This window comes from Neopsephotus bourkii, unplaced genomic scaffold (assembly GCF_033783945.1).
Source record: "Neopsephotus bourkii isolate Nb327-2 ecotype Australia unplaced genomic scaffold, CSIRO-AGI_Nbou_v1 NB_547, whole genome shotgun sequence".
Lineage (NCBI taxonomy): Eukaryota > Metazoa > Chordata > Aves > Psittaciformes > Psittacidae > Neopsephotus > Neopsephotus bourkii.
Genome location: NW_026901048.1, coordinates 2706847 through 2731762, shown reverse-complemented (window position 1 = coordinate 2731762; position 24916 = coordinate 2706847).

Genomic DNA, 24916 nt, shown 5'->3' with positions numbered 1-24916 from the left:
TCTTAATGTTTCGACTTGCAGTCATCATCATTGAGCTGGCCTTTCACAATCTTAGGGCACTGATGTGATTTGAAATATTTAACCTCTTAGATCAAAGGAACTGAAGCTCTGAATTTAAAACAGGAGAAAAAAACTTTGTAAGCAGAATGGGGGTGCATGCTCCTAAAGTATTTGTAGTAAGTGCTAGTTTCCTTCCATTAAAGAGGCACACTGGGAATGGCTTTCTCAGCTGGAAGTATTGTTATGTTTATGTAGCACACATCCCCGGGGACAGATGCTACATATGATTTACTTCTAGCTTTACAGTTAGATTTGCGCAACACAGGTTGGGAAGCTGCTTCCAGCCTTACAGCCAAAGAACAAAGAGGAAATGCCACTGACCAGAGCAGAGAAACATCAGAGCAGGATCCCATCTGTGAGTGGCTCCTCACTGCTTCTGACTACACCGTCTAATGTGCTTCACAGAACTGAGATAGTGTCTCCTTCCCAAAATGCATCCCAGTTTCAAGGTATTGTTATGTTCAGAAATCATTTTTATGTCTCTCCTATGCAAGGTAAAATTTTACAATTGAGATAAACGCATAGAGGATACATGTATCTACCCAGAAGGGTACCTAGAATATGAAATACTACACTGGCAGTAGATGACGTCAGGTGGTTTTGTTCTGTTGAAATACATTTGAGCAGCATCCTAACAGAGACCCACAGATTGCTTTAACCTTGGCAGAGCAGCCTCAGCTGGCATTAGGCTTCCTCACAGCAACAACACAGCACAGAGGGACTCACCTCGCCTGTCACCACAGTGCCTGTTATGTAAGGCTCTGCCTACCCTCCCAAGCAGTTTGGGGTGAAGTTTTCAGCTCACAAGTAGTATTTTCTCTGGGAGGCAGTTTCTCTAGACTCCCTGTCCAGCCCCTGGCTCTCATAAGGGGTGAAAGTGGCAAGTTCAGTCTTTTGAAGCTGAATGTTACTAATTATTCCCCAAGTGAAGTACAGCTACAGGTACCAGCTCTCTTCTCTGACTACTCTACAAGACCTAGAAGGCCTGGAGAAAAGTTTCAATAACCTACTTCAAAAACGGCACTAAAAAGTATTTATTAATGCTCAGATTACACATTTCAGTTAAAATTATGCTTTTAAACTTCAAAGAATTTGAAAAACCCCTCAGTCACCTCCTTGCCAGGCCCCTCAGATGTGACTCCCACAGTTTATAAAGAAAGGAGTAAAGAAAACCCAGATTGTTTTACCTGGGAAAGTCTGTGAAGAGTCTGCCCCATGGCATCTTCCAGCTAAAGCCCCAGAAGGTCTACAGTCACTGGGGGAGTATACTTCGCTACAGCTGCTTTAAACTAAAAGTCTAGTCTTCCTAGCGTGCAGTTTCACATATACTAATCCTGCAATGTCCACTATGTTTTGCTGAAGCATTGGCTTTAGATAAAGCGGTCTTTTTTAAATACTGCATTATTCATATACATTAACTAGCCCAGTTAAAAATTGTCTTATCCCAGTATGGAAAAGAACAAAAAAAGTTTTAGTGAGTTATTTGACATCATTCATTAAGTTAGTGGAAAAATACATCAGACTGAGCTCTCCAGGTTTGCACTTCTTCTCCTAAACCTCCTTGTCATTAGACTTAGGGTGATTTCAGCCTGGACATGGTCCTTACTGTGGTCTTCTAACGTCACGGTTAACAAACAAGTGAAGCATTATACCATGCTATTTTTTTCCAGAAAACCACCACAAAGTGTCATTTCTGTCACAGAACTTTCACCAATATTTAGAGGCCTTAAAAACTTCTAATTTTTGACAAAGCAATGTTAAGTCACAGATGAGAGGAAACTGAATGGTATTTCAACATCATTTGCACGGAGCTACTTTTACAAAGCTTAACCTAAAATTATGGAATGTTTTTGAATATTCTTTTGCTGACATATACAAGGATGTCCAAAAGCTGATTTCATGGCCTCTTTGCAGATGTTGCTGTCATCCAAAGAAGAGACATCATATATGTAGGGATGGGATAAAGGTCTGCTTCCTCTTAAATAGACAACTATCGAACAGGCTATCAGCTATCCATAAGACTAGTAATGATGGTCAGAATTGGTCTCGGCAGGATTTCAGATGCTGGACCCGGAGTCTTTTAAAATTCTAGTCATATGTTGCTGCCAGTGAAGGAAAGCTACCTCTGTGATTAGTTACACTCACATAATGTAGTGTCTAATTGCTAGTCCTCATCCTCATTTGCATCTCCGAGGGCTTCTTTTGACTCTTAATTCCTTACAAGTTATTTCCCTATAAGATCATCAAGGAAAGCAAGAGACAGAGGGAGAACTCCCAGATAAGGTGACATAATTGCATTCTTTGCAAACAGAGCTTTAATAGAGTTGCACAGTCATGGTATTATTTAAAATTTGTTATAAGACTTCCCACTGTCAACAGAAAGAAAGGAAAAATTATTATTCATAAATTTCAATATTCTAAAATAAAGGAAGCTGATAAAATAGCTGACAAGATGGTAAAAGCCTATTGGCCTTTTTGATGGATCACCAAGGACTTGCTGAAACACCAATTGACAAGATGCTATATAAAATCTAAAATCATCAAATAAGAGAAGAGCAATTTGAGAATCTATAACACTGAAATCAGCAGGAAAGACCCATTGACTTAAGTTGAAGGAAAATGTGGCCATTAAATAGCAACTTGCCACAATCATTATACAAAACCTAGTCATGAAGTCACAAGGCCTCTTAGATTTTATTGCCCCTGTATTTCTGTCTCCTTCACTGACCCACGAATGTGACAGCAGAATAATTTCTATTCCTAAAGCAGTCCTCATCAATAATGGAGTTGATGTAAGTTTTCAGACTGGGCTCAATGACATAATTATGAATTATAGGATTTTTATCCCTCCCCCAGTCTATTCCTGTGACATCCCTGTGCTTTCTGATGGAGATATAACCCACCCCCTGAGCTCCCAGCACAGGATTAGTCTGCAATTTCTGTAAATGCAAAGTGGTCACTGAAGGGATGGGAGAAGTAACAGACAGGAGGAAGACTACTTCCACCTGCACCCTACTATAGGATGAATTATTAAGAGACTTAGTAACAGAGATAAGTCAATTGATATGTTTTCCTTTGTTTAAATGGTTTCCTAGTTTCTTTATATGAGTAGCTCTTAGGGATGTCTGCAGCCTTTTTTAAGCAAGCAATGGTTAGCTATTAGACAATATTAGATTATTGACTTCATTTTTTGGGTTGCAACAGAGTGGAGATGGGTCTGTCAGAAGGGACAGGATTTCTTATGGGACAAACAAAAGTTTGATGAAACTTTAGCAAGCAACCACTGGAGACTTAGTGTCTAGGCTCTGGAAAAGGTGAGATCCACACCCCAGGATGCAATGAGGTTCCAATGTAGACACTCAGATAAACATCTCCAGGGGCTAATGGGGTGGTGAACGGTTGCTCCCCCTGGAATCATAGGTGGTAATGAAGTATGGTAACTTCATGGTCCTTATTGGGACTTTAAAACTCTGCTTGTAATGACCAGGGAGGGCTCTCCATGTGGGTTAAGTTGTAGCTGGTGCTTCTGGCTATTGAACCTTCACCTTTGGGATAGAAATGGTGCAAATTTAGCTTGGAGCCTTGCAGTGTAACTGCTTTCATACTGCTTCTTCTCATGGATTTCATTATGCAGCAGCCCAGGACCATGGACAAAGTTTCTCAAAAGCATGGTCAGCAACAAATATGCCACCATACACTTACCTCAGAAGGTTGTGAAACCACCCTGCCTGGCATGGAGGGGAGAAAACTCTTGCCCTGCAATTTTGAGAAAAGGGAAAATTATTACAATACACTAAACTAAAACATTCTTGACCTGAAAAGGAAGGAGGACAGAGAAACGTACATATGCTGTCATATAACCACCAAAACCTAAACCTTTTTCCAGACCCTAATATAAAGGAAAATTCGTGCAATCTGACTACAGTTTCATGAAAACCATCTGCAGCCTGCAGGAGCATACAAGCCTGTAGCAGAGTGCATAGATTTTAGTCTTTGGCGTGGTAAGGAGGCAAGGAATCCCTTTCTATGGGATGCCTCCTCTGAAAAAGAAGGAAGCAACCACAGCAGAATGTCTTCCTCCAGAGGAACACCAGTGACAAGGCAAAACCACTAGAAATACACATTTCCAGTTTTCTTACAGTCTCAAGGTGTGTGAATTAAGTCTTTTGTATGATCATTTTACTCTGGTACGTTGTGTCCAAGGAACAAAATTGATATAAAGTGATTTTAAAGTTTATTCCTGGGTCACTGTTATTGTTGTGATTGCTAATATTTGTAACAGGTCCACAAAGCTACTTGTAAAGGAGCTGCTTCTTGTCTAATATCACACAGAGTATTATAATTTTAAAATTATGATTGCTTACATTTTCAATTTTCATAATCACGTCATCAGTAGAAACACACTGTTTATGCCTCAGAAATAAGGATAATGTTCCCACACAAAATGGCATTATTGTCAGTTTGTGACAGTAACAGAATGTTTCTTGTGTGTAACCTCCACTGCTCTTGCTATTTTTCATTCTAAGAGCATGCCATTACCTCATGTCAGGCAGGATTTTCTTCTTTCCGTTCAGGTCCTTAGCAAAGCAACCATGTGAAGTACCAAGCAAATTATATATGTAGCCTACTACATCCACCCTGTCAGTTGGCAATGAAAGAAAAGTAGATGGTTTCCCAAATACATATGAATATCTGTATTTCTGTAGTTTCTGAACATCCTAATGCATCTAAATGGAATCACATAGGAAAAGTTTATTTTTAGTCTTTCAGAACTGAGAATGGAGTATTGCATATTTTAATACGCCAAAACACTTAATATTTTACAAAATATTGAAAGTTGCTGTTGCCACATAAAACTAGTACCTAATTCCCATCAACTTGCAGCTACAGAAATTGCAGAGGATACATTCTCTTTAAGAGTTACAAAATGCAAAGAGCAGGAATATCTTAGTTATTTGCTTACTAACTGGTTTTAGGTTGAGGTGGAAAGATGGACAGACACACATTTGTGCATTTTTTTATTGTAGTTGTAAAACCTATGGAGGGAAGGTAGATCAGTCTGAATGTAATTACACAATTACATGCATACACAGAGCATGAATCTACTTTTATTCAGAGTTAACTGCATACTGATAATTGTGGTAATTCAACTATTATGGTCTTGTTAAATCTGTTGGGTAGAGAAGTCATCTTGTGAACCATGCTTTGCACTTCCCTCAAGTAGACAGCTGTGTTGGAAGATTTTAGTTGCCACTGCTATGCCTTATGTTGTAATTCTCCTCATGACAACAGAACACAAAATGATTGATGAAAATGAATGAACTGGTATTTTATAACAATATTTAATGTCCTCCAGCCACATGCTCAAGAGGCTGTTCAAGAAAGAGCAAAAGAGAATAAGGTCACTTACATCATCTAGGTAGTTTAAAACTAAATATATATTAATGAATCAATAAGAATGTAAATCCAGTAATTCCCTAAGAGAAAGAAGTGTCTTATCTCCACTCCCCTTCAAAAACGTGTTCCTGTTATACTAACAAAGATTCCTGGAAGAGGTGGTCCTTTGCTTATGTCCTGCATGCCTGTCTATACAGTCACTTTACAGAAGTCAGGATAGTCTCCATCCTCTAAAAAAATAAGTCAATAGTAAGAACTCTTCACAATTGCTCTTCATGTCACAATATAACTTGTTGGATTTTGGGGATATGTCAGGTGCAGGGGTCAGTAAATTCATGCACTCTGTGATATGCTTCCATCCAACACATAAGAAAATTATTAATACAGTTTTTCCATTGATTGTCGGAAACAAACCATCTAGGTCTACTCTTTGTCACTGAGTTTTCTGCATCTCCGATGTTCCTGTTTTGCTTCATTTAATCCTGTTGTTTCACCTCATATTCTACTTTTATAGCCAGTAAAATAATAATTTACACACATGATCTTTTACCCTGCAGTCATATTGATTCAGTATGCTCTTTTACTATGCTCAGCCATATTGAATCAGTCACTCAGTCATCTCACATCATGTCCACGTGGACAGCCAGGCATATTTGCTTCCAGAGTTGCTTCCAGTCATATTTCTTGACCTCTTCACTTGTACTCATCCATTACTGCTAACCCCTAAGCAGACCATTCGCTCAGGAGAATTTTGGTTCATAGAATTACCTCACCAAACTCTCTTTTATGGTTATTTTTCTCAGGTATTCATTAACTACAGGTTGCTTTATTTTTTGTCTCTTTGAAGGACACAAACAAACGTGTTTTGTGGATGCCTCCTGGGCTTGTAACTTGGTTGATGAGACCACGGAATTTGTCTTTTAATGACTATATCTAGATGTGCATTAGTTCCCTATCCAGCATGATTGGAACCTGACTGATCGCATACATGAGGATGGGATATAAGATTATTATATTTGCATATGCATATGTACATGTACATAATTAATGGTATCCAAGTCAGAACTCTTGCTCTTCTGCATATTCCTTAAGACAGCCAGTCTTTGTCCAGGGAGAGAAAACAACTTGATTTAATCAGCTGATATAGTTGTGAAAAAGCTGTCACTTTCTGAGACACTGAAGCCCATTTGACATTCCTTCAAGTTGCTACTACTTCCTATGCTTTTCTCTGTAAATTTCTCATTCATGGGCTTATACCAGAAAAAAAAAAAAAAAAAAAAAAAGGTACATTGTAGTTTTGTGAAGTATGTAGAGATTCAGGGCAGCAGATGACTGTTACCTATTTTTGTTCCTCGTACAAACAAGGTCTGTGTTTTATGAGTGATCCTATGGGGAATATTTCAAACCAGGAATTAATTCATTAGTTCACTGCTCTGCTCCAGCAGTCTCAGCTATACTAGAAGCCCGGCAGCAATTCTCTTTGCAAAGCCGTGCCACAACATATTCTCAGCACAGCTAATGAGTGCACATTTCTCTTTTACACAGGAGCTCTATCTAGTATTGCAAATCAACTGAAAATATTAAACTTTGATTATGGATAGCATAGATGGCATCATCTTAGTTCTAGCGGCTGCTGATACAAGGTGACAGATGGAGTAAGAGAGCTACTGCCATTTTTCTCTGCCCTGTACTTAGCTCATCTGTCTTGTCTGGGTAAATGCTGTGATCACATCCATTTGCCATCTCCTGGCAACCTTCATTTCTCTTCTACATCCACAACTGGTACTCTGTGACTTAATTTTGTCCATTGCATGCCCTGTTTTTGAGCTAGCTGTCCTACTTAGTTGCAATTACATCTTCATGTATCACTGACGAATAATTTGCTAGATGGATGTTTGTTATAAACCCATTCATTGATCTTCCTGACTTACCCTGAAATATTTAACACCTTATATATTTCTCTGTGCTAAAAAACCCATTCTGCAGACACCTTTTATTTTTGCTCTATACATCATTGTTAGCAGGATGCATTTTTTAAATACTTGGAGGGATGAGCTGACTCTTCAGAAAGTTACAGAATTTATGAGACATTACAACCCAGCTTTGTTCTCTGATTCCCCTTCTTTCAGGACCTGTGCTCTGATAATCTGTACTAAATTTATCCCTGGTTTTGCTGGAGTTTCTCTTATTACATCTCATTTCCAATTACATCTAATTTCCAATGAGATGGGTCCATGTTCTCTGCATTTGTTTCATGCTCGTATTTTAATTTCCTTGCAGCAGTTCTCTTGCCATAAACATGACCCTCACATCATTATCTTCTTGGATATGGACATAGCAGGAACTCTAAATGTTGAATGCTTGACCACTATCGTTTTTCTGGACCACTCATGGAAAGCTTCTTTCAGGCAGGCTGTAACCAATGCAGGTGGCATTAATATTTCTCACAAGCTTACGTTTCTACTTGCGCTTGAATGTTCCTGTGTTCTTTGCTGTCATCACAGGGATAATTCATGCTTGATATGGTGCCAGGAACTTTCAAACCCCAAACCAAGATACTTAGAATGTGAATGTTACGTACAAAATGTCAGGGAATTGCATCTAGTATAGAGGCAGAGAAGCTGTAGTTAAACGGTGTGTTATTGGCCAGAGTCAATAAAACTGACCCTGGACTCTTCATTACATATGCGGTGTAAATTGCAAGGACTCTTGCTATATTCTGCCACCACTTGTAGAAGTAATATAAGATGTGGGTACCTTCTGTACAGCTAATACCCTAAGAGGAGCTGAAAAGGGAAGGCTTAACAAATGACTTTGCATAGAGCCCTTCTCCTCACCGGTACACACACAGGGATAGTTGTTATGACGGTAGTAAATCTAAAAATGGAATATAGGCAGTGCCTGAGCATCAAGACCAATTCTTAAATGCTCCTGTAATTCCTATTCTCTGAATTCTATCCCACTGAAAAGATATTACGGGCTTCTGGCAGACAGCTGATTTCACTGGTATCACTGAATCCTTTCTGTTAGTTTAAAAGGTTTTGTTCAAATTAGGGCCAAGATTTATGTAGTTGGGTTTAGGTCTTTTTTTCCTCCTTTTGCAATGAAGCTTCCTGTTTGTTTTTCAAGTTCTTCCGCTGTATAAACGTTCAAAAGAAAGGGATTCCTGAAGTGTGACCTAACAGGTAACAATAAAGTCAGGATGGCTAAAACTCTGGATGACTGATTTACAATTTATCAAAGAGGTAAGTAATGTTTTTCTTTAGTAACACTGACTGTTCTTCTGCACTTGGAGAAGCAGAAACCCAAGGGTGTCACTATCCAGTTTCTCCTTCTTCTTCTACTGTTTATTCTGCGAAAGCCAAAGTCCCTTTATAGCCTAATTGAGAAAGTCGTATTTCTCTACATTTTACAATACTTTGGGTTCAAGGGTAAAAAGAATCTGTCCTGTTTGAGCCCCTTTGCAGCACTGCAATATAACTTGTTATGCTATAACAATAGCAATAGCGGTGCTAATAGCTGGGATTAATTTATCCCATGATCAACATAATAGAGACATATTCAGATCAGTAAGACAACCTTGATGATGATGAATGGTTAACAGGAAGTTTTTCTCAACTCCAGAGTAATGGATTGAATGCCCAGGATAGAATTTGAGCTACCTCGTTCTTAAACTGTTGTTGTTTTGGGCAAAGAACAAAATTTGGCCTCTTGTCATCCTCGTTTTCTTCATTCTCCTGGGTTGTATGCTTCTCAGGGCAGGGACCTACTGTTGCTCTTTGCTCTGTAAAATCCCAAGCACAATCCTAGGTCTAGTAATAAATAATGAAAAACAGTTCTAAAACGAGAGGATTAGAACTGCTTTCAAAAAAGGGGTCTTATGCTTTGCATAGCACCAGCTTCCATGTGTTTCTCAAAGTATTCCTTGTGAATTTAGTTGCTTTTGACAATTACATTGTGGGAAAAGGAAACTGTATTCAGCTGGTTGCTGTACAAATGTAAGCTGACATGATAAATGCAGTCTTTCTCCTGTGCACATATCTTTTTACAGCATCTTTCTTTACAGTTTATGTGCAGTTGTTCTTCTATCCTGAGATAAACATTGAATAATTGCAGTGCAAGGTCAAATACAGTTATTTGTTTAAAAAGCTCAAGTAATACTTTATATCACAAGTCTCTTAAGTGACAGGTCAAGTGGGTTAATCAGCAACTAGTTTTCTCTGCAATCCTGACTCAAATTCTCCTTTAGTACGAGTGATAGAAAGGTCCCTTCTGGTCAGCGGCAGAGATGTGGGGTTTTTTGGAAATTGCAAAAGTTATTGGCTTCTACCACTGGTTTGCTACAAATGCATCTTACTGTATCTGGATAGCATGGATTTTAAATAGTGGAAAACTATATTGTGTGCCCCTGAATGAACACATCTACCTTCACCGCTCATTCAGAAGTTTCAGATGTCTCAGGCCAAATAAATACCATGTTACAACATGTTTCGGGATCCAGATTTTTCAGCTAAACCTCAGATTTTCCCAGTCATCCTTGCCTGTCAGGAGGGCAGTGTCTCAATTCTCTACCTCCCTTCTTTTCTAACAAGAACTGTGTTGTTTTGTTTGTGGGGTTTTTTTCCAATTCATCCTCATTTCCTGCAATATTCAAAATTATATAGCAGTTACTGTAATGTCAGATGCAAACATTCACATCCTTGATTTTAAAATATGGTATTGATATATCCATGTTACTTGTATTGAAAAAGTAATGAGAATTTTGCTAACTCAGTGGTTTGGCTTAAAAACTGATTTTAACTAATCCAGAGCTTGTTAAGAAAATGTAAAAAGTGGCACTTACCACAAAAACTAACTTAAAATATCTTTTTATAAAAAACAAACCAAAGCTAAACTAAACTTGGCTTACAAACTGTTTACAGAAAATTTAAAAAATTGTTACAGAATACTATCCCCTCATATATAACTGCCCTCTTTAAAAAAAGAAAAAACAGCACAGTAGACCAGCCAACACACATATACTGTTCATCCCCAAGTGTTGGCTATATTTTTATCATCATGGAAGATATCAGGTTAAAGGTAAACCACCCAACATTTGGTTTTGATGTCTAGGATGATGTCTGTCCTGCAGGTTGCTTTGTCCTGAAGGTGTAGCCAAGCCAGCTGTGCTGAATTTTGAGGTACTACCAGGAAAGGAGCAGCATCAGAATGCAGTTCAATGGTGCAAGTTAACCAGGGCTAAGCTCCATGGTGCCCTGGCTGGAAGGTTTTCTGGGCCTAAGAGGTCTGGCAACAGCCAGCTTGGTTATTTCTGCACTAGTTTCTGATGGGATAAAAGGAGGTGAAATCTTTCCATGCAGCCTATGGGGCAGAAGAAAAACATTTCTGCAGCTGCCTTTGCAGTAGTGGATACAGTATGTTAAATACTACATACCAGCAAAAGGAGTTTAAAAAACACTGATTCTGGTGACAAGCATTATAAAAACAAGGTTTGACTAGTAATTTGAATGCTAGGAAGCATTTTGAATTTAACTTCTCCCACATCCTGTCTTCTTGCTCTTATCATTGTATCTGAAAAGTTCAAAAGTAGAGAACATGGCCCTGACTTTCAAATAATGCAACAAGAAAATTCAAAGCCAGGTGTTGCCTAGATGGTAGATGAATATTTTCCACATGATTATTGAGAAGATGTGGTGGTGGGATGTCAGAAAGTTCAATTATGCTAAATTGCTTACTGGCACTGATTTGGTATATATTTTTGCTGCTGTTGTTGAAATGCATTTTGCAGCTCCAGACCTAATTACTGATGTTAATACAACTTTTTATGATCAGTTGCTTTTCTCTAAAAAAATAAAGCATAGAGTTCTTTGCTATACTGGATTAATATGTTGGTGACCTCCGCTTGACTTAAAACAAAGATGAATGTTTAAAATACCTAAATGAATTAGAGCTCATAAGGATGTCCTGAATTAGCAAGTTCAGCCTACTGTCTTGGTCAATCAGTCATGCTAAAATACCAGCTCCATCTCAAAGCTGAAACAGCTTCTTGCCCTATCTGTGGCTAATGGAGTGATGCTCTAGAACTGGACAGGAATGCTGCTCCAGTGGTTGGAAAACTTATGCTGGTCTTCAAAATATATTTGTTTTGGAGTCCTTTGCCTTAAATAGTGTTTCTCCAACTTACACATTTACACAGAAAATAATTTCTACTGCTCATTACAGATACCAACTGTCCATCCTGGGTGGGCAGCACAGTTTTTAAGCACTTTGTTCTTCATTCTCTTCTCACTGTGGGTATTGAGGGGTGATTTATAAGAAAAAAAGAAGGAAGAACTAAATTCTGTGTTGTGATTTAAAAGATAAAGGAGTGATGTTTATCTCCTTCCTGCCTTGACTGTAGCCCCACCTGTAGTTGCTTTTCTATACTCATCTTCTTAATCATTTAATTTGTTTATTTAGTGGCCAAGAACACGGGCTTAAAATATGAAACGTAGATCAGTCATCAGGGTTTCATTCATTGTTTCCTGTAAAAGGAAGACAACATTTGTAATGTAAATGGGTAAATATTTCTAAGAAAGATTCACACACTGAGATAATAAAAGAATTAGGTTAGTTATTTAAATATTAATAGCTAGGCTGTTATGGGCTTACTTGTTTTCAGACTTCTTGTTTTTGCTCCCCCTTTCTTTGTTAAATATTAATCCATTTTCCTTACTCTTCTTTCTTCCTTCTACTTTTCAATTCCTTTTGCTTTGCTGCCTTTACTTTTCTTCAATAAAACACCTTAGCTTCTACTTATTTGTTCCTTTTTCACAAAAAAATAAAAGAAAAATTTTTGCCTTTTCTTTCACTTTTTAGGTGGACAGCGGTAGAAAAAGTAAATGGAGTGGCAAAAAGCAAGAGCAACAACATCTTCTGTGAAAGTTGATAGGAAGGAATCCTCACTCAGTTTTAGACTGGTTCAAGAATGCAAAGAAGCCACAAAGCACCAAATTCCTTGTTTTTTCCATCACCCAGCTACCTACACATTTATAGGAAATAGTGTTAAAATATTGCTGCTTTATTGTTTTTCTTAAATGCCAAACAAGCAACTATGTCAGCTAATTTTTTCAAGGCTTTTCACTTCCCTACTATTTAATGATAAAGCGTTTTGCTGCTTATTGTATAATCACTTTTCTAAACTGTACCTTACATTTGTATGTACCAAACAAAATGAACAAAATTCTCTGATAATTAGTTATGGTCTCTTATATTGTCATTCATTAAATTAACTGAGAATTCATAATTGCTGTCATTAATACCTCCTGTCTCCTTAATTAAGCAAAAGGCAGAGGCACAAGCTTATCCATTGTGTCTTCGTAGAAGTGTCTGGTCTTGGCTGATGGATTGGCTCCCAACTCCTAGGAAACTCCCTTAGACACATCAGGCCTCACTGCATTTGCTTTGCTAACAATGTGAAGTTCCTAACCCCTTTAGAGAGGTCCCTCGTGTGCTGCAAAAGATGGTGCACCTAATAGTAGGGTGTCACAGGATGTCAAACAGGATGATTTTCTGCCTGCAATAATACCATGGAGTAAAGCAAACCAAAATTACACGTGCGCTGCCTCTCCTTAGAGAATAAATCTTTGCACCAGACCACAGAGGGAAGTTCAATGAGATCTGTTTACATGAATACTCGATAAAATAATAGACTTACTGAGGTAAGTTATTTTGAGGACAAGAAATGATACAAGAATGAATCTACTCAAAAATACCCTGAAAAATAAATTCTGCATTGCAAACGGATATAGATTTCACATACCAGCAGGGAACTTTGATGAATATTAGTCTGGTGCAACATGCTCATGTGTGTAAAATAGGTTTCTACTGTACTTTGGCTTTAAAAACCTTATTCACTGTTTCCTAGTACAAAGCCCCAGCAGGCATGCTCTTGGCTAGCTAGTTGAGAACTCTGCCCCAGTTTTCCATAATGCATTCATGAAGGGATTTGTAACAACCAGTGGTTACTGCAGCAGAAAGACTAAAATGTTGTACTGTGTCACTTTTGAAACAAACAACAAAAGTTCAATTGCATCTTACAGGCTAATGATGTGCTATAAACAGTGGCATATTGCTAGCAATGTATAATCCATACTCAAAGCAGCCATTCATTAAGACTTATAATTTCTTTTCTATATACTTCACTCTTCAGTTTAAAACTGGATTTCAGAAGCCTCTATTGGTGACTTGGCCTCACTGTGGTAAGTGCCTGCACCCTGCAGGGCTCAATTTACCGAGAGCTTTACGGAGAGTCCCCAGCACATACACCTCTCAGCTCCCTACATCTCTCGGCTCGCTTTTGCACAGAACAGGCATTGTCTGAGCATCTGTGATGAGGCTAGGAAGGTCAAAGGACTCATCTGCATCTCAACAATATGTAAAGCCTGGGGTTGCAGCAAACAAATCTGGAAAGCAAGCAGCAAACTGCAGTCAACATGAGGCTCAGGGATGGGCTAGAGTACTGTTACTGTTAAGCAAGAATAATAAGGTCATTAAATACAAACAGGGTTTAGTTTAAGGTGAAGAACAGCACCTCCTCAGACAGGAAAATTTGGCTTATTGAAATTGGTTTCCTCCCCAGTCCTCCTTTCTTTCTCCCTCACTTTAACACCACTGAGAGCTTGCTTCTCTCTTTCTTCTGTTTTCTTTGTTTCCAGCAGTTTGCAAGTCTCTCTTCCTCAGTTTCATGCTCCCTTTTCTTATTCTCAGATTTTTTTCTGCCTTTTCAAAGCTCTCTGTATTAAATAAAGGAGTGCCCTCAACCTGTATGAGGAAGAGTGTGGAAAAAAGTCAGAAGAAAACTTTACCATATAGAAGATTTCTTCTAAATTGATACAGGAAGGTATATATAGTCACAGAGAAAGAGATGTCATTTATAGGTATCTCTCTTTTCACAGAGCTTGTATCTCCCATTGAATCAGACTTCATCTAAATAGAGCTCAGAAACCAGCTGAGATGGGACAGCACTCAGAAAAACATGTATAATGAGTGATATAATTGACATGATCTGTTACTACAATCTCAAATAGTTAGTAAAATACAAACTGAGATGGTTCAAACAACTTCTCCCCATGCCCACAGCAATAGAGTAAGAGCTGCATCCACCAGGAAGGAGTCTAGCCACCATCAGAAGCCGGACATTGATGGCAGCACTGGTCAGCATCCCCACATGTAAAGGCCTGATCAAGTAAAGCTACAGCAGTAGGATTTAATTCTCAGTACTGCAAGAAAGGCACTAACCCAGACTAATGAGCTTTATTCCTAAAAGGGGAAATAGCAATAAGCATTGCCCAATACAACTACTGTGATATAAACACATAATGCTGTAATGAAGGACTTTGTAATGACAAGCCATACAGTTTGGCAGTGTTTACCTTGAAAGATGGAAATTTGGTCACTTTTGCTTTTGCAAGATGGGATTTAATTTATAATGACTATATTTGTATTTAATTTCAACCCTTGCAAACACGGGGTAACAGCGTTCATCTGTGCTCTTTGCTGGAACAGACCCATTCTACCTTTCTGGAGAATCCAATATTCAGATGAAGAATAAAAAATTACTGTAATTGATAAGAGAACTAAAAACTTCCAGGTGGATGTGAATTAACACTGAGATTAGTGCAGACAGTCTTTCTGGAAACTTAAATAAGTGTGCAGCTCTTGAGAAAGAAGGCTTGAATTGGAGGGAAAATGCCTGTGACAAAAGCGTTTTGGTCTTGAATCTCTTAAGTGGAGAATTTTTTTCCTCAGCAATGAAACAGGATGTGCTGCAGGTTGCATGTGGCAGCTACAGCAGAAATCAGGCTTTTTAATATACAAGTCTTAGGAGATCGTATCTTTCTCATGTGCCAATCTCAAATTAACCCTTTCATATCCTAAAACTCATACACAAAAGATAGCACATGTCTTATGTGTGTTATTTGCTTCCACGACCCCTGTGTTGTTTCTGCATAGTCTGTATACAGACTTTATTTTTATGGTAGGGTGAGAATATGACAGTCATACATTGGGATAATAACATGTATGATGTGCTCAACTCTGAGTCATATAATTTATGGAGCCGCTGTAACAGGGACAAGGGTGAGGGTTTGAGAGAACTGGGGGAGAAGCTCAATCAAGGAGCCTTATCTGGGCCTCTTAATACTACTGTTATGTCAATAAATCCTAATAATAGCAAAAAATGAACCAGTTGGGAAAGCGTTATTATCCTTTTTCAACACAGGCCAAGGAAGTTATTAGTTTGATTTGAAGTCAAATCTCAAGTAGAGCTGGATGGTTGCCTGCATCCAGTATTCACCAAGCACATGCAGCGAGGAACATGGGATGTGGAGACCCAACTGCGTGCACACCCTGTGGGGGATTCAGGCTATACCAGCAGAGGTGTTTAAAAGTCACCTTGCACCAGGAGATGTGGAGACCCAACTGCGTGCACACCCTGTGGGGGATTCAGGCTATACCAGCAGAGGTGTTTAAAAGTCACCTTGCACAAATATCCAGGCTGCACAGACACCTCTCTGACCTGAGTCACCGAGTCTTTTGAGATTTTTTCCCTTGTGATAATAAAGCAACTTCAAAGTGACAACAGTGCAGGGTGAAGTGCATCTCCAAGGCTTAGTGAAGAGTGGTAAACCAGAAGAAAATAATCCTGTGAAAAGACAGTTTTCAAAAGTCTGATTCCACTTTTCCAAATGATTTGCTGCTTGTTTAATTATGCATCTCTGTTCCTCTGTTGGTGGATCTGAACTCTGCTGAGTGCAACCCAAAATTTCCCCTCCCAAATGGTGAAATGAACCCCACATTTTGAAGCTCAACAAAACCAGCAAAAAACTACAACTGGATTTTCTTTCTCTAAAATTACTCCTTGCATTTTATAACTCCTACATAAATAGCTGTGATATTGTAAATACGATAAATCCCTCTATATAAGCTGAATAAATTGATTAGGAGCAAACCAGTCATGTGGGCTGGACTAGATTGGCTTATTGAGGATTCAATAGCTAATTGCTTTTATAGTGGGGTAAAAAAGAAGGAAGAAGTAAATGCAGAGACAAATATATGTTCAGTTTTGGAATGGCTAATGGGCTGCTGGCCAGGGCAGGCTGAAAAAGACTGCAGGGGATTTTGGATACAGTAAGAACCTATTACCACTGGTGGGCATGGAACAAAATTCTAAGGAAGACATCCACAGGCTGCAGTGCTTGGAACAATATAGCTGTGGTTCAAGGGTTTCTGTTTATGGCCTGATTGCAAATGTGATATGATTAACTGCTCCATAGACTTTAAGCCAATAATTTCAAAAAACTTTACAGAGCATAATTAAGTAAGTAAAGATATTTGATCTGGGAGGAAAACTTGGAGATGGACATTCCAGCTTCCCACTCTTTCCTGTCTTCTTTATTAGGTATGTCTCTGTTTACTGGATTGTGAATAGTAGAGCTTGGAGGCAAAGCTAATTAATACTAAAAAATTTGTCTGTGTGAGGTAGAAAGGGCAGGAACATGTGCATTTGAGTTGTAGTCTGAAAGACTGAAGGTGTCAAACGAGAATAAAGAATTAGATAAGCAGAAAAGGAAAGCTAGAGGGATGAAAGTAGCAAAACAACTTCATATTAGCAAGGAACTAAGGGGAAATGTGGCAACCCTGAAAGGATGCTGGGAAGAGTGTTGCATGTCAAGGTGGGCTTTGTAATATTTTGTCCACAGCAGCTGAGAAGTACTGTTGCCTTTAATAGTAAATATGCTTGATCTTTCTTCCTTCTAAACAAGGTTTTGAATGTAACTCTAGTCCTCCCTGGACAATGTAAAGCAAGAATCTACCATTTCAGGGTGAAAAAGGAAAATCCTTAAGACCTCTCCCTACTGTTCATTTTCTGTAACTTTTTCAGCAACAAGCAAAGGACCATACACAGTGCACAGAGAGAAAATTGTACATTACTTAACTCCCAGCAGTTCCCCAGCCATGCAAAGCCTTCTGTTGAAAAGAAGTGCCCAGTCATTCTCCTAGTCTGAGTGAGAAGAAAAAGGAATGATTTAGCACCATCCACATTTTAGGCAAAAATGAATAAAGCAGAAGTGAGCTGGAACCTTAGTAAATGGGGAAGGAATTTAAAAGTAGCACAATAATATTTGAGAAACTGAACTATATTTGAAAAATAAGTGATCAGTTTTCACCAGATAAAGTCAAATCCTAGAGCTGTGGATGATTTAGGTTTTATGCAGGAGCAGCAATTACTATTGCTGCGGAACAGTTGAAGAAACTATCAAAGACTGAGCACTCACTAATTGGCTGATCTGATGAGACAGGCCACAGGTCAGTGAGGTCTGTGTGTCACTGAAAACCCAGAAAAACTAAGGACAGTAACCTTTCTCTGAAATGAGTGTTCTGGGGTGATAGGCTGCATGGTTTCTTCAGCAAACTGTCCTGGTGAGGCAAAGCAGAGCTTGAGCAACAGAGATCTGCCTGTAATACAGTTAAAAATATGGAACAAAAATCAGGATAAAAGTACTACTAAAAACCTAGAGGAGTGCAAACTTACAAGTTGTAGTTGTCATTAACAGGAAAAAAAAACCACCAAAAAGGAATGGTGGAAGAGAGGCTTAAGTCCAGGCACTAGGACCTTAGGAAATTACTCAATAAAATGTCTCAAGTAATCCAAATTAAAAAGCACATCCCACCATGCATTCAGTAGAACTGCAGGCAGCAGGGACCCACATGCATCTGCCTGTGCCAGGTGTGATCCTGCAGGACCCTCTCCCACAGGTGTCCTAGGTGACCTAGGAGAAGGTGGCATCTGCTGCAGGAAGAGTCACTCTACTGATATGGACGGTGATGCTCCGTTCACATATGCCCATAGTGGGCTTGGAGGTCCATGATAAAAAAAACAATGCAATATACATGTGAAGTATTATTATTATTTCTGTTACACAGGTTTATTAAATTTAATGAGGACACCAAGGGATTCCATTAATCCTAACCACAGTACCAGTGTCTCTCAACATTTTCTTGATTAAGCCATTGAAAATATAACAGCTCTGAGTGGCTTGCATTTTTACACCATGAGATTGTTAAGTGCGCTCTATACACAACTGCATTTACTCATTACACCTGAATTCTATTCCAGCATGTGCTTTATCTGCTCAGCCCCTTTCACAGTAGAAGAATATGTTCCTACGTAAAGTCCACAAATGTATTTTTTCCTGTAACACATTGCAATAAGCGAACATTAATTCATGGTAAATTATAAAGGAGCTTCCATAGAATTATATATTACATCTACATGAGTATCAAGGGAGCAGCTTGATTAATATCATTATCACAATGAACAGTAAAGGAATTAATTTGATTTGCTGCTAACTATAACAGAGAAGCATTCAATTTTTCTTTTAGGAGGCCATCGTCCCTATTTTCCCATACAAAGTCTTTCCAGCTTGAAGGTAGAAAGTGTGGGAGTGATAGTCAGCTGAAACACAAATGCTGAGTGTTCAAAATGCTTTCAGAGTTTATGGTCATAAAATTTAAAGCCTGCAATCGAAACAGGAAGATGGTCTACAAGCTAAGCTTCTATGACTTTTTTTTTCTGAGGTGGCTTCAATAGTTATTTGCTTTTACACAGATTAATGTCTTACAACAGATATTAATTTTCCTCCTATCACAATGACTATCAAATAAAGCAAGTTCCTGTACCTATTGCCAAGTAGTGGTATGTTCCTTTATCACTGTGTTCTTTAAATATCTTCCCAGGGAAAAATTAACAATAGATTTTTAAATCAGTTCTGAATGAGCATGAAGAATCAATATGGTAAAAAAATCCTAACAGTGCCTTCTTCCTAACAGGACTCCTATCCTCTCACTGCATCCATTGTGAGTCAGGTAAACAAAGGATAAATGAGTGCTTGAATCCACTAGATATTACTTTGTGGGGTAATATGTACCCAGACTACAAGGTTTATTCAGCTCATTTTCCAAAGTGTTTCAAAACTTTAGGCTGCACTTGGACAAAGCACTGGAAAATATGATGCAACAAGCAACTCTTGTCTTTGCAGGAAGAAAAGGAGACAGTTCTAATGTATTTTGCCGATCCCCAGCTTCTCTGGTAGCATGTTTACATACAGCAAATTTTTGGTGGGGGGCAAAGAGTACCATTCACTTAGTTCATGGAATGTCTTCAACTCAGTGAGATTTGGATGAAGCTTCTGGGCATTACAGGTGTGAGTGGCCAGTTAGTTCACAGTGTTAGTGCACTCGCACTATCCAGCACAGAAAATCAGAGAATCTTTCCTGTACAGCAGAGCAAACATTTTATGCAGAACTAGTCATGATTTGACCTATGCTTCCACAGGGTAATGAAGTTTGCCTGCCCTCTTCTTTTCTACCAAACATGAATATTTAGTCCTAACACAGGGTTTCCAAAGACTCGACAGAGACGTTGTGAGTGATCCCTTCCAGTGGGCCATCTCTCTCAGGCAGCGCCTGCTGGCAGCCTGGCAACTCCAGGACCTAGCCTGCTCCATGCTCAGACTTGATGCTCCTGGTGTGCTACTCTGCAGGTTCTCCATTTACTGCACCAAGGCTTCAACAGTCTGTCTGGGCCAGGATTTTATGACCTCTTTATAAAAAACACTGAAGAAAACTTGAAATTAGATAGCTCAGTGATGTGAAATGTTCCATGCATAGTAACAGACCGTGCAACATTTGAATTTCGTTTTGTAAAAGTGGATTCTGGGAAAATAATGGGATTTTAATAAACAATAGAAACTTTATTAGCGTTTTTAGAAAAGTCTTGTCCTTTGGTAAGGCCATTGTGCTGTATTCATGAAGCAAATAGTGTATCAATGGGTTTTCATCTACATTTCCCCGATAGATGGGCAGTATTGTTCATAAAAATCACAGTATCACAGTATCACAGTATGTTAGAGATTGGAAGGGACCTCAAAAGATCATCTAGTCCAATCCCCCTGCCGAAGCAGGAACACCTAGATAAGGTTACACAGGAACGTGTCCAGGTGGGCTTTGAATGTCTCCAAAGAAGGAGATTCCACAACCTCCCTGGGCAGCCTGTTCCAGTGTTCCGCCACCCTCACTGAGAAGAAGCTTCTTCTCAGGTTTAAGTGGAACCTCTTGTGTTCCAATTTATACCCATTTCCCCTTGTCCTTTCATTGTTTGCCACTGAGAAGAGCCTGGCTCCATCCTCGTGACACTCCCCCTTTATATATTTATATACACTAATAAGGTCACCCCTCAGTCTCCTCTTCTCCAAACTATAGAGACCCAGCTCCCTCAGTCCTTCTCCTCATAAGGGAGATGCTCCACTCCCTTAATCATCTTAGTTGAACTACTAAAAGATACTAAAGAGCTACCTAGAAACAACAGCCTAAAGCTGAGAATATAGGTTATCTTCCCAAAGCACGATTGTTAGCTAGGAAATGATTGCACAGTTCCAAATGTAAAAAATATGATCTACTGCCACCTCCCTCTTGTGAACTGCTATTTATAGTGACAATTGGATGGCAGATAGCTGTTTAGCAGTTTGATGTAATAATTTATATTCCAAGTGAGGTAGATAGCTTTTTGAATGTGAATAAATACAAATGCTGATTCCCATCTATCAACATGTATACATTCATTATCTCCCACGTTTACCATAAAGCACACATGCTAGGATCACTGCCATAGCAGTAATTACTAATATGCAGCAGGCTCCAAAGGACCTAAAATTTTGCTAGTTACCATGAGAAATATTGCCCCCAGGAAATGCATGATTCAGTTTGTACATGCCGAATGCCTACCCATAACCATGCATAATTCAAGTAATTCATGAACCATAGAGGCCTCACTTGTTACTCCTGAGACAACCAACAAATGTCATGGTATGAATAATAGAAGAACACATATATTTGTACAGCACATTGAATTATCTACTGTAACTCCTCAACTCATTACAGCTACTGGCAATTACCTCTTGTGTCAGCAGACATGGAATAAGCAGAATATTTACCTGGTGGGCTTTAAAATTCTGCAACTGCTTGTTCTGAACAGTGTCTGTTACTTTGCCCTGCAGAGGGACACTTAAGGAGTCCTGTCTAACGTTAAGTGTTCATTTTCCAGCTTACAGCTCAGAGCAAGTCTAGTGCTCAGTTTGTTTCTTTTCCAATAGGCAACTGGAAAACTTTGCAACTGTGAGTGTAAATAAAATTCAGCTGACATAATTCGGATGCAGTCACCATTATTTAATTGTGTAACTAACTAAGCTGATGGGAAGAAATTTGTCAAGACTTCTACCTGGAGGATAATAAGGCTCCAATCTGGTGCACATAGCACTCTGTGGGTCACTTTTATTGGCTGGGTTTCGTCTTCAAGACTTCAAAATTCTTCAGTGTAGACATCAGGATGCTTATACTTTTTTGGACTCCTTTTTAAACCAAATGGAAGAAACAGGCACTATTCATTTCCACGGCTAGCAAACATAACGAAAAACAGTATTCATTCTGAATGTAGGTGGCTAACATAGGATGGTTTAATTTCTCTCCAGATGTGATTCCTTCCACTAATCAGAAAGAGTCTAGAAAGACACCACCTCAGATGCATACATCAAGCTTTCTAATGTACACCTTTGAAGGAGCTAAATATATATTTATCATATACAGAGCAATTATTCCAGGTGTGCTATGCTGAATTTGGATTTATGTGTGCTTAAAATCACAACTCTATATTTTTTTTTTACTGCCTATTTCTTTCATTCAAATATAGGCCAGATGTTAATTACTCTTCCAAATTACATGAATATGAAAAAATATAGAAAAAAACTTATTAGAAGTCAGGTCCTCAGTGTCCCAAAGTCAATTACCAACTGTGAAAGTTTTCTTCATTTTCTGTTCAAAAAAAGACAAACTTCAATTATTTTCCTTGGGTTTGATTTATGGAAAGGACAAAAAGGTCATCTCTTCAGATTTTGTTTCTTTCTAATCAAAATGTTGATCTAAAAGAGTATATGTTCTAAAGACTGAAAAACATTTTAGCTAATCTATACTTTTCTGGGTGTTAGCCATTTGAAATGAGAGCAGTACAGAGGAGAATTTGCTAGGAAATCAATGGAAAATCTTAAGCATTTGCAGAAACTTGTATATTTTCTGCTTAAGAATACATAAAAGCTTTCCACTTGGACAGATATTTCTTATCATACCTGGGTTTTTCTCTGTAAATGTCAGGTGAAGTTGACAAGATACAGAAATGTTTTGTTGTTGATTTTGCGTTTTATAAACTGATTAATAAACATGTACAAACAGCCTGCCTGTGAATGCAAGTGAACCTTATTCCCTGGACATTTTTCAGCCTTCCAGAAATAGTCTCATGCAAAAAAAATATTGGTTTAAAGCAGCCGAGCAGTATCTGGTGTATTCAAGTGGGCAGAAACATTACAGTATGGCAAGTCTCAGGCACAGAAGTTGCACAAAGTGCATAGACACAACTGATAGGGATTTTGCCCAGTCATACTCACAAAGGTCAATGCAAAGCCAGTTCAGTGACATGAAAGGAAAAGAATGCTATGCACTAAGGAGCAATAAAGAATGCTGTCTAAAGCTACCAAGGTCACAGATGAAATGGAAGATAATTTTACCTAGCCTTGCAAGAGACAGAGGCTTTCAAGGCATTTTCCTGCTTGCATGCAGCATCATTTTTTGCTTTGCCTCTTCCCAGCAGGGTGCACAGGAGTTGGACTAGCTGGCAGGCAGGTGCGAGACCAGCTCCAGGGATGTAGCCCTTGGCAGCAGAAACAAGTACTGCAAAGGATCAGCATCTTCCCTAACAGCCTATAGCAGAGCCCTATATTCAGGCCTGTAACATCTACTTGTTTGTAAAATAAATGGTGTAATCTCCAGAGTATGAAAGCTTTTTCCTGATGTTTTTCCTGATTGAAGGTAGCCATCGGGTGTCTCTTAGCCCTCTCTGAGAAAAGCAAAGTCTGTATTTTCATATAGACCATGTTTCTAGATCCCTGATGGTTTCTTCCTTGCTCTCTGTGTTCATTTAATATCTTTCCTACGAAGAGATGCCTCAAAGTGGGCATGGATTTCATCAGTGAGGAGTAAAGTTGAAGGATTACTTCATATTTGGTATATATAGCACTCCTATTTATGTGCTTCAGCATGAAACTTGTTTTATTCCAACTGTAACTATTATTTATTTTACTCATGTTGAGTTTGCAATCCATCAGGCTCTTTTTTGCAGAGTTACTGCCTACCACATCAGTATTCCTTCTGTAATTGTGTGCAGCTGATTATGCCTATTTAAGTGGAATACTTATCACTCATCTCTACTGAATTGTTTCTTATTGTATTTCAGACCATTTATGTAATTTGACAAGAACCCTTTGATTCCTAATCCTATACTCTGAAGTTTTTACTCCCTTTTGTGTTGTCTGAAAGTTTAATAATGTATTTTGTTACATGAGCAGTAAATGAAAACATTCTTCAGTATCAGATGCAAGACAGGTTTGCTTAGAATATGTCTTGACACGTTTCATGACAAACCGTGAACAACTTATTGCTGGCTGGTTTTCAAATTTTGGTTCTATTTCACAGCAGTTTCAACTACGTCATTAATTTTCAGCTTTCTCACGAAGAATGTTGTCAGGTGTTCCCCCTATTCCCAGGCAAGTTACATTAACTGTAAGAGGCAACCTGATGGGGCAGAGATTCTAAAACTGGAAATAAGCGTTCATTCTGTTATATTTCAGTCATTTTCTGTGTGGTACCTCTTGGCCCTGGAGATTCTCCTAGCAGGTTTCTCTTCCACTTACACACAGGACACACGGTCTAACTTTCTTGCTTTCATGTTTGGCATGTAAATGGTGGGAAGTCTGCATTTTGGCAAGGTTTTGTTTTTTGGTTTTTTTTTTTTGTGTTATACCCATGGGAAAGTCAGACACATAAAAACAGACTTCTCAAGAAAGTGTGTCCAGCAAATTGGCCCTTTGCTGAGGTCCTGATGCATCATTTTCCTTTTTAGCTGCAGTTAGGTGTTCATCCAAGTTTTTCTTTTCTGGTGTAGCCCTATTTTGTTAGTTGGGATTGTAAATCTCTAAGGACAAAAGCCAGCTTTTTCAGGGTGGTTGTGCAGTGCCTAGCACAGAGTTCACAGCACTGCTTAAGGTGGGTAAATACTACTCAAATGATGAATTGATAATAATCAACTATACTGTATATTTCCAAATGTTTTGCCAAGTCCTATTAAGTGGATCATGTATCTTTCTATCCATAGCTTTTCTTAAGATAATTCCTAAATAATCATATATTCTTGTCTGGAAGATTTTTTGTGTAGCAGCTTATAGGGTTGGGACGAAGGGAAATCCTGACAGCAGGCCGACCAACTCATTTGTTGGTCAAGATTTTGTCTTTGTAAAATCATTCTACTTAGCACTTA